We start from the raw sequence: 16,444 nt of genomic DNA on the forward strand, positions 1-16,444 counted from the left end.
GAAAAGGGGGAGTAAGAGGGGAAGGGGGCAGTGGAGGAGGTGGCGGAGGAGGAGGTGGTGGAGAAGATTGAGGAGGTGGCGGCATTTCTGGAAAAGGAGACTGATGAGTAGGAAGTGGTGACAAAAGAGGAGGCGAGCAAGGGCTAGGCAGAGGGACACGATGGAAGTGGAAGAGGAGAAGAAGGTGGTGGAGAAATAGTAGAATCTTAGAGGAGGAACTGGTGGCAAAAAGAAAAAAAAAAGAGGAGGAGGTGGAGGAGGAGTAGGAGGTGGTAAAGGAGGAGACCAAAAAAAAAAAAAAAACAAACGAGAAGGAGGAGAAGGTGGCAGAGGAAGAAGTTGTAGAGGAGGAGGAGGAGGAGGGAATGGAGGTGGAGGTGGTGGAGGTGGTAGAGGAAGTGCAGGAGGAGGAGGTGGAGGAGGAGGAGGTGGAGGAGGAGGAAGAGGAAGAGTTGTAGGAGGAGGAGGTGTAGGTTGTGGAGGTTGTGGAGGAGTTGGAAGAGAAGGTGGAATTTGAGGTGGAGGAGGTGGAGGAGGAGGTGGAGTACGAGGAGGAGGTGGAGGTTGTGGAGGAGTTGGAAGAGCAGGTGGAGGAGGAGGAGGTGGAGGTGGAGGAGGCCGAAATAAAAAAAGACAAAAACACCTAAAAAGCACAGAAAAACAACACTAGAAATTTAAAAATCAACATTGTGACCATCAACTATCAATCTCAGAGCAAGCTGATAGGAAACACTCATTTAAATCATTCTGGACAGATGTGACGAGAGAGAGAATTTTCATGCAGAGAATCCGAAGGAAAAGAAAAACTCATAGGCATTGATAAAGAGTTGAATAAGAAAGAAATAGAAAATAATAAAAATAATACAATCAATTAAAAAGACAGTAAATAAATTGTATTACTGTAAACAATTTTTTCCCAGCCTAATGATCTCCTATCACCACCATGACCACCCATCCTAGCAATTTCCCATCCCATCATTTCACACTCAAATGAATTCCCATCACCGCAGTTCTTTGTGGGCACTCCGTCCCCACCAGGCTTGCTTTGGAAGGCCCAGGAGAGTCTTGTGGGCACTGGCCTGGGGTCCCAGGCTGAGCCAGCTGCTGCCTGGCAATCAGGGAGGCTCGCTCCGTGTCTTGGCTTGGGGTTGCGTGGCCAGGCTGTGGGAGCGGGGGGCTGCAGGGGTGTCCTCTGTGAGGAGAATGCAGCAGCTGCCCCATGGGAGCTCAGGGCCACTTCCAGGAGGCTCCTTCCAGGAGGGACCCACCCGCTGCTACCCAGAACGCAGAGCAAAAGGATGATGTTTGCGCCTGGGGGAGAGCCCATCTAAGAAAGGGAACAAAAGCTGCTGCCCAGCAGCGTCTGGCTCAGGGAGGAGTGAGAAAGCTCTGTGCAGCCCCCAAGGTCCGTGCAGCAGGAGGCAGGAGGTGCTCCAGGCTCACAGCAGCACTTCCCCTGCGGCCTGTGCAGGGAGAGGCCCCTGGTGGAGCAGGCTGTCCCCCTGCAGCCCATGGGTCCCCTGTGGAGCACATCTCCACGCTGCAGCCTCCCTGTGGCTGGAGGAGCCCATGTTGGAACACGTGGATCTGCCCTGGAGGAGGCTGCGGCCTGTGGAGGAGGCCCCAGAGGAGCAGGCTCCAGGCTGGAGGCTGGCAGAAATAAGCCTTTTTTCTACTTCATCAAGATGTGTTTTGTTGCCATGTTGACCCCACTTCAGCATGGAGTCCATTTCTTTAGTGAGTGTCTGGAAATTTTACATGAAAAGAGCTTTTTATTCAATATCATTTGTGCAAAATGAAATTATGAAAAAAAAAAAATCCTTTAAATGCTCATATTTTTACAAGCTTATTGGTATCTAAAACCGATCTTTTAATCTAACAGTTATTAAGCATCTATCAAACTTATTTGTAAAGTAACTGCTTTGCTGTCTTTACACGAGACGTGATTTTCTGTATGCAAAGGAGCAGAGTGAGTATTTTGAAAATGGTTTTATTAGCTTTAGAAGAAAACTTGCTTATATGATAGATTGTCTAGAACAGGGAGCATATTTTGGATCTGGTTAAGGGAAAGCATTTCATAATAGTGGTGCTTTAAAAAATCCTCTCCCCCTTGATACCTTTTTATAACCTCTTATAAAGTGTTTTTTACATGAAGGAGTGCATAACGACTTAGCTGCATTGTACATCTTTCTAGTAGATAAAATGCCTCTCTGTTATTGTGAGCATTTTCGCTCAAACGTTTGTTCCAGTTTTGTGACACCAAATGGAACTGAAGATGGGAATGCCTTTTCTCCAAGCCTGTGTATTGAACATAACAGGTTAATAGTGGTCTTACTGGGAGGATGAATTTTTAGAACTTCAGAAAACACTCCAAAAAAAAACACTATAGCAAAGTTCTTCTATACCATTTCTGTCAGTGACTTCACCATTAACAGTGCTTGCCCAGCTGAAACTCTGCATCCTGTGTTAGAGGTGACACAGAGAGCCACAGGAGTGTTCTCCACAAAAAAGCCGCTAATTCCACACTATGCAAATGGGGCAGATACTATCTCCTTGTTTTCAGTACCTCAACTGAATCAACTGACTGTGAGAATTCTCACGAGCACTAGCCCTTGTTCTTGTGGGGGACTCCCTCACGCCAGATATCTGCTAGAAATACAATACAGCAGACAGAAAACAGTCCAGTCTAAGAGGTTTGTGGAGTTTGTGGAAGATAACTTCCAGACACAGCTGGTGAGTGAGCCAACTAGGGAAGGCACCCTCTTAGACCTTCTTCAGGAAGGAAATGCTAAAGGTGCATGAGCAGGCTGTCCCCATGTGCCAAAAGACAGGCTTGCTGGACTGCATCCTGTGGGAGGGACCCCACGTTGGAGCAGGGGAAGAGAGTGACTGTGAAGGAGCAGCAGAGACAAAGTGTTATGGACTGACCGCAGCCCCCAGTGCCCCCCGGTCCCCTGTTATATTCGGGGGGATGGGGGAGGGGGAGGAGGTGGAAGAGGGTGGATGTGGGGAAGGTGTTTGTACTTTGATTTTCTGTGGGTTTGTTTCTCACTGCTCTAGCATGCTCGTAATAGGTAAGACATTTTATTCATCTCCCTCTGCTGAGTCTGTTTTGCCCATGACGATCATTCTGGAGAGATCTCCCTGTCCTTAGCCCTTGAGCCCTCTCCAACATCTTTTCTCCCCGTCTGTTAGAGGAGGGGGAGTGAGAGAGAGCTTGTGCTGGAGTTCAGCTGCCCAGCTGAGGAGAACCACCCCATGTCTCTGCCTTGCCGCTGCTGCAGCACTGTGGCAGCAGTCGACACCTACTGTTCTTTGAGCCTCAGCAACTCCACAACGTCTTCCTAGAAGGGATCCCTTTGCTTCACATCTGACAGGAGCCGCCTGCAGAGGCTGAGGGCTCATGCCCCGTTTCCAATGGTTTTCTCAATGCCCCCTTCCCTAGAGAGAGGTCCCAGCTGCTTGGCTTCCGTGCCCTCGAATTCCAGGCAACCAGAGCCGTTATCGCAGCATGGCAGCAGCCAGCTGACAATGTGCTCACCTGGAGGACAGCTGCAATCTTGTCCCATGTCTCACAGCTCACCCAGACATTGGGATCACCTGGTTCCTGCTGCTTTTACATGCTGGTCTTCAGCCTGCTGTTCCCTAGGATGGCCCTACACTGGGGTAGCCTGCCTCGCCTTCCTATTGCTCCTTCCCCTTCTCAGTAGGACTTTCTTCCCTTACTAAACGAGACGACTTGTGCATCCATTCTTTCATCTGGTGTGTAGCGGTGACTGATACTGTCTTGGGCCCAGCTGCAAGGCCCGTCACAGGGGCTGGAGTGGCCACAGGGCCTGTCAGTGGGCTTGGAGTGGCTGCAGGGCTCATCAGTGGGCTTGGTGTGTCCGTAGGTCCCATCACAGCGCTGCAGTGGTCACAGGGCCTTTCATATTGGCTAGGGTGGCTGTAGGGCCCGTCACAGGTTTTGGAATAGCCCCAAGGCCCATCACTGGGCTTGCAGTCGCTACAGAGCCCATCACTGGGCTTTGAGCAGCCGCAGGGCCGCTCTCAGGGTTGGATCAGATCCACAGGTGTTTTCTTCCTCTTGGAGGTGCTGAGGAGTATTGAATAGTCTTCAAAAGGCATAGGCCAGAGTGCAGAAAATGTGTAGCTGATGCTAGAACCAGTTACTTTTTGTTGTTGTTCTCTTTGTTTCTTGAGAAAAGATGAAAAATGTGTATTTTGGCAAAGGGGGAGAGTAAGGCATGGCTAAAGAGGAGAAGATGAGAAGAAATCAGCGCCTGCCTCTCTGCTCCACACGCAAGGAAGTTGTAGACCTCACTGAGGTCTGCCCTCAGTCTCCTCCAGGCTGAACAGTCGAACTGACTTCAGCTGCTCCTCATATGCATACCCCTGGAGACCCTTTCCCATCTTTGTTGCCCTCCAATATGAACTATCCATGAACTACCCTCATTCTAATACAAAAAACTCACACCCCTAGAGTGAGAGACCCCGGCCCTTCCCCTCTGCGGATGCACAGAATCATTTTCTCATGTCAGTGGTAGGCTAATTCTGGAACCCATGAGAAGTTAGAGGATTGTACTAGCATGGAAATGTAGTGATAAAAGATTGTACCAACTGTGGTGTGGAAAATCTTTCCATGTGCTAGCTTTGTGGGAAACCACCTCTTACCCAGACTCACACGGCTCGGAAAGAAAACTCTGTCTCGACCTAGTGTGTGGATTGGCTTCTTGCACATCGGGTATCAAATCCAAAGTTTTCTCAGATAACTTGGCAGGCTGTAAATCTCTGGCACTGCCAGGATCAGGGCACACCTTTTAGCAGAGCTGTAGGACACCACATTTGTTCAGATTTCTTCTCAGAAAGAGTCGTCAGGCCCTGGGATGGGTTTCCCAGGGAGCTGGTGGAGTCAGCATTCCAGGGTGTTCAAGGAAAGGTTGGAGCTGGTGCTTAGGAACATGGTTTATTGGGTGACATTGGTAGCACAGTGATGACTAGACCGGACAAATGTGAAGGTCTCCTCCAACAATAATGATTCTATGATACCTCCACCACGTCCTCCTCCACCACTACCTCCTCATCGTCCACGGCCTTTTTCTTGTCCTCTGCCTCCTCCTCATTCACTGCCTCCTCCTTGTCTACCGCATCCTCCTCGTCCCCCACCTGCTAATCCTATTTCTCATTTTCCTCCTCCTTCTCCTCCTTCCCTGCCTCTTGCACCTCCAACACCTCCTCCACCTCCACTGCCTCTTCCTCCTTCTCCTTCTCCAGCCCCACCGACTATTCCTCCTCCACAGCCTCCTCCACCTCGGCAGAAACTTCCTGGCCAACTTCCTCTGCGTGCTCCTTGCTAAGGCATGCTGGTAGCAATGATGGTGAGCCCAGAGATGTCAGGAGGAGTTGCCATGAACCAGGTGTGCCAAGGCGGCTTCTCTGGGAGGCTATGGTTGTGAGCGCTGCCCACCGCTCCTAATTCTAGTTCCATTTGTCACCCCACAGGACCATGGCACCGTGGCCCTGTAAGGTAGCAGCTGGCGGCTCCTATCATCTTGATGACGCTCTGTGATGCACTGCTTGTTGCCTGGGCAGCGATTGTTAGCTCTTATGCAAATGGCTTGTCATCAATCAGGGGTGTGGCTGCTCCTCCCTATAAAAGGGCCAAAGGGGGGCAGTGGGAGCCAGAGTGTTGGGGAGGGGAGATGGGAGAAGGTGGAAACAGAAAAGGAGGAGGATGAGGAAGAGGCATAGGTGGAAAAGGGGGAGTAAGAGGGGAAGGGGGCAGTGGAGATGGTGGAGGAGGAGGTGGAGGCGGAGGAGCTGGTGGAGGAGGAGGTGGTGGAGGAGGAGAAGGAGGAGGTGGAGGTTGAGTTGGAGGTGGAGGTGGAGGAGGTGGCGGAAAAGGTGGAGGAGGTGGAGGAGGTGGAGGTGGAGGTTGTGGAGGAAGTGGACGAGGAGGAGGTGGTGGAGGAGGAGGAGGTGGCAGAGAAGGTGGAGGATGAGGAGGAGGTGGAGCATGAGTTGGTGGAGGAGAAGGAGGTGGTGGAGGAGGAGGAGGTGGCAGAGAAGGTGGAGGAGGAGGAGGACGAGGAGGTGGAGGAGGATGAGGAGGTGGAGGAGGAGGAGGTGAAGGTGGAGTTGGAGGTGGAGGAGGTGGCGGAGGAGGTGGCGGTGGAGGAGGAGGTGGTGGAGAAGGAGGTGGTGCAGGAGGTGGAGGTGGAGGAGGAGGAGGTGGCGGAAGAGGTGTTGGAGGAGGTGGAGGATGAGGAGGAAAAGGAGGTGGAGGAGGAGGAGGACGAGGAGGTGGAGGAGGAGAAGTAGGAGGTGGAGTTGGAGGTGGAGGTGGAGGAGGTGGCGGAGGAGGTGGAGGAGGTGGAGGTGGAGGTTGTGGAGGAAGTGGACGAGGAGGAGGTGGTGGAGGAGGAGGAGGTGGCAGAGAAGGTGGAGGAGGAGGAGGAGGTGGAGCATGAGTTGGTGGAGGAGAAGGAGTTGGTGGAGGAGGAGGAGGTGGCGGAGGAGGTGGCGGTGGAGGTGGTGGAGGAGTTGGAAGAGGAGGTGGAGGAGGAGGAGGTGGAGGTGGAAGAGGAGGAGCACAAGCTGCAAGAGGAGCACAAGCTACCTGCAAATGGGCAAAACCATCAACAAACATAGGCAAGCCCCCAGAGATCAGAAACAAAAAGAAAGGGATTCAGAAAAAACACCTAAAAAGCACAGAAAAACAACACTAGAAATGAAAAAATCAACATTGTGACCAGCAACTATCAATCTCAGAGCAAGCTGATAGGAAACACTCTTTTAAATCATTCTGGACCGATGTGACGTTAGCTCAGAGGATAATAAGAAAGGAATAGAAAATAATAAAAATAATACAATCAATTAAAAAGACAGTAAATAAATTGTATTACTGTAAACAATTTTTTCCCAGCCTAATGATCTCCTATCACCACCATGACCACCCATCCTAGCAATTTCCCATCCCATCATTTCACACTCAAATGAATTCCCATCACCGCAGTTCTTTGTGGGTGCTCCGTCCCCACCAGGCTTGCTTTGGAAGGCCCAGGAGAGTCTTGTGGGCACTGGCCTGGGGTCCCAGGCTGAGCCAGCTGCTGCCTGGCAATCAGGGAGGCTCGCTCCGTGTCTTGGCTTGGGGTTGCGTGGCCAGGCTGTGGGAGCGGGGGGCTGCAGGGGTGTCCTCTGTGAGGAGAATGCAGCAGCTGCCCCATGGGAGCTCAGGGCCGCTTCCAGGAGGCTCCTTCCAGGAGGGACCCACCCGCTGCTACCCAGAACGCAGAGCAAAAGGATGATGTTTGCGCCAGGGGGAGAGCCCATCTAAGAAAGGGAACAAAAGCTGCTGCCCAGCAGCGTCTGGCTCAGGGAGGAGTGAGAAAGCTCTGTGCAGCCCCCAAGGTCTGTGCAGCAGGAGGCAGGAGGTGCTCCAGGCTCACAGCAGCACTTCCCCTGTGGCCTGTGCAGGGAGAGGCCCCTGGTGGAGCAGGCTGTCCCCCTGCAGCCCATGGGTCCCCCGTGGAGCACATCTCCACGCTGCAGCCTCCCTGTGGCTGGAGGAGCCCATGTTGGAACACGTGGATCTGCCCTGGAGGAGGCTGCGGCCTGTGGAGGAGGCCCCAGAGGAGCAGGCTCCAGGCTGGAGGCTGGCAGAAATAAGCCTTTTTTCTACTTCATCAAGATGTGTTTTGTTGCCATGTTGACCCCACTTCAGCATGGAGTCCATTTCTTTAGTGAGTGTCTGGAAATTTTACATGAAAAGAGCTTTTTATTCGATATCATTTGTGCAAAATGAAATTATGAAAAAAAAAAATCCTTTAAATGCTCATATTTTTACAAGCTTATTGGTATCTAAAATCGATCTTTTAATCTAACAGTTATTAAGCATCTATCAAACTTATTTGTAAAGTAACTGCTTTGCTGTCTTTACACGAGACGTGATTTTCTGTATGCAAAGGAGCAGAGTGAGTATTTTGAAAATGGTTTTATTAGCTTTAGAAGAAAACTTGCTTATATGATAGATTGTCTAAAACAGGGAGCATATTTTGGATCTGGTTAAGGGAAAGCATTTCATAATAGTGGTGCTTTAAAAAATCCTCTCCCCCTTGATACCTTTTTATAACCTCTTATAAAGTGTTTTTTACATGAAGGAGTGCATAACGACTTAGCTGCATTGTACATCTTTCTAGTAGATAAAATGCCTCTCTGTTATTGTGAGCATTTTCGCTCAAACGTTTGTTCCAGTTTTGTGACACCAAATGGAACTGAAGATGGGAATGCCTTTTCTCCGAGCCTGTGTATTGAACATAACAGGTTAATAGCGGACTTACTGGGAGGATGAATTTTTAGAACTTCAGAAAACACTCCAAAAAAAACCACTATAGCAAAGTTCTTCTATACCATTTCTGTCAGTGACTTCACCATTAACTGTGCTTGCCCAGCTGAAACTCTGCATCCTGTCTTAGAGGTGACACAGAGAGCCACAGGAGTGTTCTCCACAAAAAAGCCGCTAATTCCACACTATGCAAATGGGGCAGATACTACCTCCTTGTTTTCAGTATCTCAACTGAATCAACTGACTGTGAGAATTCTCACGAGCACTAGCCCTTGTTCTTGTGGGGGACTCCATCACGCCAGATATCTGCTAGAAATACAGATATCTTTCCTTCACGCCTGACAGGCGCCGCCTGCAGAGGCTGAGGGCTTGTGCCCCATTTGCAAGCGCTTTCTCAGTGCCCCCTTCCCCAGAGAAGGATCCGGATCCCAGCTGCTTGGCTTCCCTGCCCTCTGCTGCCAGGCTCCCGCAGCTGCTATCCCAGCAGCGCAGCAGCCAGCTGACAACGTGCTCGCCTGGAGCTGCAATCTTGTCCCATGGCTCGCAGCTTGCCCAGGGATGGGGATCACCTGCTTCCCGCTGCTTTTGTCTCTGCTCTCCTTTCCAACAGCCTCCTGTGCCCTGGGATGGCCCTACCTTGGGGTAGGCTGCCTCGCCTTCCTCTTGCTCCTTCCCCTTCTTGGGAGGACTTTCTGCCCTTCCGAAACGAGATGACTTCTGCATGCATTCCTTCCCTTTGTGTGTATTGGCGCCTGAGACAGCAACGGGGTAGTCCCCGCAGCCAGCTCTTAGGGCCTGTGCCAGGCTTGGAGGGGCTGCAGGGAACATGCCAGGGGCTCGAGGGGCTGCAGGGCGAGTGACAAGGCTTTGAGGGGCCTCAGGTCCCACCGCGGTGGTTGAAGTCGATGCAGGGAACATCAGAGTTGTTGGAGGGGCTGCAGGTAAAATCCCAGGGCTTGCAGGGGCTGCAGGCTGCGTCACAGCTACGCATCAGGTCAAGACGCATTTTCCTAGAACCATACATTTCCTCCTGAAGGGGCTGAAGGGCATGGAATGGTCTTCAAAACGCACAGAGCAAACCCCAGCAAACGTAGAGCTGCTGCTAGCAAGTAGGTAACTTGATTGTTCCTCTTGTTAACTTTGTTTCACAACAACAGGTGCAAAGATGTATCTTGAGTTGAGGGCAAAGGTGACCTTGGATCTGAAGCACACAGGCGTTCGCTAACGTACCCCATCCGGAGTGACTCCAGAACGACTCGGAAGGAAAAATAAAGTCCAAAGCAGTGCGTTGTGATAAAGAGAGTTTAATAGGGTGGAAAAGGAATAAAAACAAACAAAATAAGAAATAAGGATATTTATAATTTATATTAATATATAAAAATATTTAATACTATTAAATACTAATACTTCTAGTTTTATACTAATAAAACAATGCCATACTGTACAACACAGTCAATAAAGTGGATTTAATTAAATAAATAATAGAACCAAGAAATTAAATGAAAATTAAAAAAATTTAATAAAAAGAAAACCCATTTTTCCCAGTCCAATGAATTCCTACCCCCATCATCACTTCCCATCCCACTGATCATTTGCTATCCCAAAAACCTCCCAGTTCTTATCCCCTCGGCATGCCAGTGCAAGAAGAGCTGCAGGCAGAGGCCTTGCTGAGTGAGCACCTAACGAGAGGAATCTAATCCAGAAGGCAGGAAAGAAGAGCAATGCCCCGAAAGAAGAACTAAGTCTTGGCTCTCAGCCCTTCGGTGTCCCAAGCAGCAGTTGCCATGGGCAAGCTTTCCCAGCCCAGCCGCTGCCAGCATCTCCCCAGCTTGCCATTGCCACCTTCCTGGGTGAGGCGCACGCGCATTTGCCATGGGCGCTGTTGCCCATCCCTGAGAGTGGCAAGCAGTGCGTAGGTCCAGCACGAGAGAGGGGGGAGGGCAAGCGAGAGGGGCAAGGGCTGAGGAGGGTGGCTGAAGCTGCAGCAGGTGCCTGCAGAGGTCTCTGTGCCTGCCTGGGTGCTGCGGGGGCCGTCGAGGAGAAGCCCGAGGTCGGTCACGGGTAGCCGTAATAGTAGGCTATGGCGTGGTCCTTCTGCCGCTGCACGAAGAATTGCACGGGGCCCATCTTCATCTGGTGGGCCGCCCGCTGCCGCTCCTCCTGGGCCAGCTTCTTCAGGCGCTCCCGCTCGGGACGCTGCTGCGGCGTGATGGGCACCGACTCCTCCTGCTCCTCCAGCGGCGTGGGCGCCGCGGCGCGGCCCGCCCAGGGCCCCACGCGGGGCATGTAGTCCACGCGGGGCTGCGCCGGCCGCTGCAGCGTGCGCGGCTGCGTGGGCAGAGCCGGACGCTGCGCTTGGCCCCCCGCAGCTGGCAGGCCCAGTGCTCTGGGCGCCGGCTCTATGGCAGCGTCCCCTGTTCATGCCGTGCTGCCTGGTGGTGCTGGCACCTCCTTTTCCTTGCCGCCAGCCAGGGACTGGGGGGCAGCGGGCACAGCGCTGGAGCCTGGCACTGTCGGCGGGGCGCTGGGCATGCTGCTGGGGCTGCTGGAGGTGGGCTGCGGCTGCACACAGGACGGCTGGTGCACTGGCCCCAGCACCTTGGCCCTGGCCCCCAGCGGCTGCAAAGTCTCGCTGGGGGTCTTTGTCCTTGCGTGCTGGCGCTGCAGCGTCTTGGCCCCGCTGGCTTGGGCCCGGAGCCTGTCCTGGGGCCGCACGGCGCAGGGCTCCCCACTCGGAGTCTCCAGCAGCAGCCGCGCTCTGCGGGGAGGTGGCGACGCTGCTCCTTGCCCCCCTGCAGCCCCCGGGCTTCGTGCTCTCTTGCTGGGTGCCGTGGTGCTGTTGATCGCCGGCTGCTGCCCACTGCTGCCTGCTTCCGTGCTGCTGCCAGCCCCCGTGCTGCTGCCACCCGTCTTCCCCTGGCACAGTCTCTTGCGGCCTTGGCCAGCCTGGCCCAGCAGCATCTTCCTCTCCTTGCTGGGGGGGTTCTCTGTTGTCGGCCTCCTGTGCTGGCAGCTCTGCGCTGTCCCGGGGGTGCTGCTGGGCGCAGGGCGCTTGGCCCCCCGCTTGGTGCCGGTGGGCACAGGGGCAGGCGGGGGGCTCTGGAGGGGACTGCGAGGGGGACTGGGCAGGGCTCTCCTGAGGGCTGGGAGAAGTTGAGGCCTCTTGAGGGGAGCCAAGGGAGGCTGGGGCAGGGTTCTCTTGCGGGCAGGGATGAATTCCTGCTGGGGGGGCCTTTTGGGGAGAGGCTTGGGCAGGGGTCTCCTGCGGGCAGGGTCGGGGGGGCTCTGGAGGGGACTCAGGCGAGGCTTGGGCAGGGCTCTCCTGAGGGCAGTGAGGAAGTCAGGGTCGGGGGGGCTCTGGACGGGACTCAGGCGAGGCTTGGGCAGGGCTCTCCTGAGGGCAGTGAGGAAGTCAGGGTCGGGGGGGCTCTGGACGGGACTCAGGCGAGGCTTGGGCAGGGCTCTCCTGAGGGCAGTGAGGAAGTCAGGGTCGGGGGGGCTCTGGACGGGAGCCGAGGGAGGCTTGGGCAGGGCTCTCCTGCGGGCAGAGAGGCAGTCAGGGTCGGGGGGCCTCCTGACGGGAGCCAAGGGAGGCTGGGGCAGGGTTCTCCTGCGGGCAGGGATGAATTCCTGCTGGGGAGGCCTTTTGGGCAGGGCTCTCCTGAGCTGGGGCCGGGCTGCAGGCTTGAGGGGGGAGCTGAGTGGCGGCACAGCAGCTGCAGGGGGCTGCAGCGCCCGCCCAGCCTGCACCTTGTCGGGGTGCAGCCCAGGGCTCGAGGGGACCTCACCGAGGGCTCCTGTGGCTTCCAGTCCCTGCGTGCTCGGCTCCTCGATGTCCTCGCAGAGGTCAGGCAGCTGCGAGAGGAAGCGGCTGAGGGCAGGACTGCTGGGCAAATCGGGGAAGGCGTCCTGGGGCTCCACGGCATCCAGGCAGCTGAGCAGCTCCTCCAAGCCGGAGCTGTCCAGGTCGGCCGGGAGCTGGTCCTGCACGTGCTGCAGCTGCTGGCTGTCCCCTGCCAGCTCTGGAAAGGCCTCGGCGAAGGCATCAGGGCCCAGCTCCAGCAGCTCCAGGGGCTCCTCAGGCACCTCTGCAAGTGTCGCCGCTGAGGACGAAGCAAGACAATCCCCCAAGACGGGCAATGTCAGCTTTGCCATGGCCCCTGGGTGTGGGGCCACAAGCGGCCGGCTGTGCCAGTCCCAAACTCACCGTCGGGCGTGGCCGTCTGGGTGCTGGCGGTCCTTGGAGCCTGGGCAGGCTCGGGGGGAGTGGGGCCGGGCAGCGGGGGCCCCTGGTCCTCGCTGAGCCCCACGGTGTGCAAGCAGGGCTCCGGCAGCTGCCCCCGGCTGCTGCTCAGGGTGCGGGGCGTGGGGAGCGCCTGCGCCCGCAGCGGAGGCCCCGGGACGAGGGGTGGCGGGGGGTTGCGCTGGGCGGGGGCCTGCAACAGGCAGGTGCCTGCGGGGTGCAGGAGCTCCCCATGGAGCACGGCCCTGGGCCCCAGCCCCAGCGCATGGTGGGGCACCAGTGTCCCCGTCCCCATGGGCTGTCCCCACTGATGGACGGGGGCACAGGGAGGAGCGCTATGGGGGAGCTGCCCCACGGTGGGTAGCTGCCCCAGCTGCAGCTGGTGCCCCATGCTTGGGAGCTGCACCAGCTGCAGGTTTTGCCCCACAGCAGGGAGCTGCACCAGCTGCAGGTTTTGCCCCACAGCGGGGAGCTGCACCAGCTGCAGGTTATGCCCCACGGCGGGGAGCTGCCCCACAGCAGGGAGCTGCCCCCCGGCGGGGAGCTGCCCAAGCTGCAGGTGGTGCCCCTGGGCTGGGAGGTGCCCCCCAGGTGGCAGCTGCACCCCGGCGGGGAGCTGCAGCACCTGCCCCTGGACCCCCGGCACCACGTGCCAGACGGTGGCCTGGGGCAGCGCGGAGGGGAGGGTGGGTACCTGCGGGGGCTGCAAGGGCAGCGCCGTCGCTCCGGGGAGGGAGGGCAGCAGCCAGGCAGCCACCGTTGGCGGCACGGCTGGGACGACGAAGGGGGAGTTTTGCGTCTGCGCAAGCCGCGGAAGCCGTCTGGGGAAACCCTCTGTGGGAAAAAGGGCGCTGGGCTGAGCTCTGGGGCGCTGGGCTCGCCAGCAGGGCCGCAGCCCCGGGACGAGCGGGAGCCGGCTGCTGGACCTGCCATGGTGGCTGGAGAGTGGGGCGGTTGCTTGGGGAACCCGGGCAACGGGGGTTCCGTCCCAACGGCTCACCAGCCCCTCGCCGACATCTTGGGGAGGACTGCAGGCTTTGGACCCAAGCAGGCTGCCCAGCGCAAGACTTGGCCATCCCCAGCAGGCTTGCCCTCCCACGCAGCACTTGCCATGCCCACCACGCTTCCACACCACCACTTGCCCAGCCCAAGGCTTACCCAGCCCAGGACCAGCTTCTCGGCCTCAGCGGCTGTGCCCATCCTTGCCATTTCACCTGATGGCACATTCCCAGCAAGCCAGGCGAAATCTGTCCCATCAACACCAAGCGTTTCTTCAGCCAAAGAGATCTCGTCCCAAAGAATTCCCCTCTCGGAGGACTTTTCCAAGCACTTCCTTCCCCAGGGAATGGTACCCACCCCATTCAAGACTTCCCATCCCAAGGCTTTTCCTTCCCAAGGATTTCCTACCTAGAGAACATTTCCCATCTTTCATTTCCTAGCCCAATGTCTTCCCACCCCAAGGAAGTCTTCTCATGCTGTAGCCCTGAAATGACCCCAAACGGCACCTGGCAGCTACTGGGAAGGAAATGAGCTCGGTCATGGTGAGCTAGCCGCTCGAGGCCCTGCTCTTTGGCCCAGGTGTCTGTGAGGCGGTGTTGGCAAGGAGTCCTGTTGTGAACGTAAGGGTAGAACAGATCATAAAATAAGAACAGAATTAACCTAACAGAACATAATAAGAACATAACATAACATAACATAACATAACATAAGAGCATAAAACAAAGACATGTCACGATCCTTCTGCAAGTGCAGGGTAGGCGCAGGGTTGCTTTGCATTTGCAAAAGGAGTAAGAAAGCCTCCAACCCCACTGGACCTCAGCCACCTGCAGGATCCAAGCAACGCTCCCCACTTTCAGTTATCTCCCTCCCATGCACACAGTGGGAGCAAGGTTGAGCAAACACATTTTTGAAAATTTTTATATTAATGAAGAATAAAAGAAGTCTACAACACCCAAACTCTCTGTGTACCCAAGGCAAAAATCGTGGATTATTCTGCCTCAATACCGTTTTCAGACCCAATTTGTCAAGTCATCTAGCAGAGGATTTCTCTCTTGTTCACTCACTGGCTTAGTAGAGCACCACTTTACCTAGGTGCCGGAGCAAATTCCTCAACCATCTGAAGGGACTTGATCCCAGAAAAGTTCAAAACTGCAGATGACCCATGATTTTGTGGTGAAGCATCTATTAAATTAGAGCTCTTCCCTTAGGGCACAGTGAGACAATGTGAGAAGAACCCCGTATCTCACTGATTGAGGCTTTATAACTCTACAGAATTGTCAGTCAACAATAAATGGAAAGTGCAGGAGATATGTTCGTTCTTCCTCCTCTCCCTGCCATACATTAGCAGAGAGATTGTGGTGGGATATAGGTTCAGAGCCTCGCAGAAGAAGGATTTGAACCCAGGCTCTCCACAGTCTGCACCACTGCCTTCCTGACGGCTTTTGACCGTTTTGTTTTATATTTTATTTATTTTATTTTATTTATTTTATTTTATTTATTTTATTTTATTTTATTTTTATTTTATTAGCATTATTATTCTTATTTCTGTGGATGGTGTCTAAGTCTGGGGGGGAAGAACCAACCGTGGGAGGAGGGAACGCTACTACTGTCTGTGACAGTGGTGATTTCTGGACAGTGTTAGCAACAGAGCTTGTGCAGAGAAGAGAAAATGACAGGCAGTCTCTGTTGTTATTCCATGTACTAAGTACTGTGTGCAGTTTTGGGCTCCACAGTATAAGAAAAAGACATAAAACCGTTAGAGAGTGTCCAAAGAAGGGCAACAAACAGGAGGGTCTCTTTTAACAGGGGTATTGAGATTTATGGCAAGGTTTTGGTAGGAATTCAGGGGCTGCTCTGTGCTGGACACAGCAACAGATTCACCATAAGCCAAACTCAGACAATAAGCCAAGGTGTGCTGCCTCTAAGAATGCCCAGAAAATATTGGATGGAGAGAGATGGAGAGAACAAAAAGAATGAGGAACAACAGAGGGAACATCAAGGTCATAGGAGGAGGAGAAGTAGATGCTCCATGGTGGAGCCCATATTCTTTGAAACCTGTGGAGGATCCATGGCAGAAGAGCTGAATATTCCTGACAGGGAGTGCAGCCTGTGGAGGACCCCCACTGGAGCAAAGTAGAAACGACAAGAAAGGATCGGCAGAGAAGAACTGCTGCATATTCATCACAGCCTCCTCCTGTGCTGCCCATTTCCCCAGTGAATGGGCTGAGTGAGATCAGCAGGTCAAACAGGTGCTTGGAGTGAAGTTGAGCCCAGAAGAGGAGGAAAAGCGTTACCCCTATGTGGTTTCATGTTTGTCCTTTTGCTTCCCAACACCTGAACTAGGAATTACATTTATACAAATTAGTTGGCATTCAAAGAATTTCCTCAACTCTCAGTTAAGAGAGTTTTTCCCACAACAGTCATTGATAAGCAATATCCCTGTCTTTATCAAAGCTTTTGCTTCCCAGGGATTTCCTTCCTAAGGAACATTTCCTAAGGAACATGGGCCAGGAGCTGGCAGGGCTCATTGAGAGGGCTTTAAACTAGGTAGGAAGGGGGATGGGACTGAGGCTAGGATTGTTGGGGCTGTGCCAGGGGGAACAATGGTAAGGCCGGAGGATAAGGCAATGGCCCAGCTGAAGTGCATCTACACAAATGCACGCAGCATGGGTAACAAACAGGAGGAGCTGGAAGCCATCGTGCGGCAGGCAGGCTACGACTTGGTTGCCATCACGGAGACGTGGTGGGACCAGTCTCATGACTGGAGTGCTGCAATGCCTGGCTATAAGCTCTATAGAAGGGACAGGCAGCATAGAAGGGGTGGTGGTGTGGCTCTCTATATTAGAGAGTCTTTCGAG

This window comes from Netta rufina (assembly GCF_964035555.1).
Source record: "Netta rufina genome assembly, chromosome: 27".
In the NCBI taxonomy this organism is placed as follows: Eukaryota; Metazoa; Chordata; class Aves; order Anseriformes; family Anatidae; genus Netta; species Netta rufina.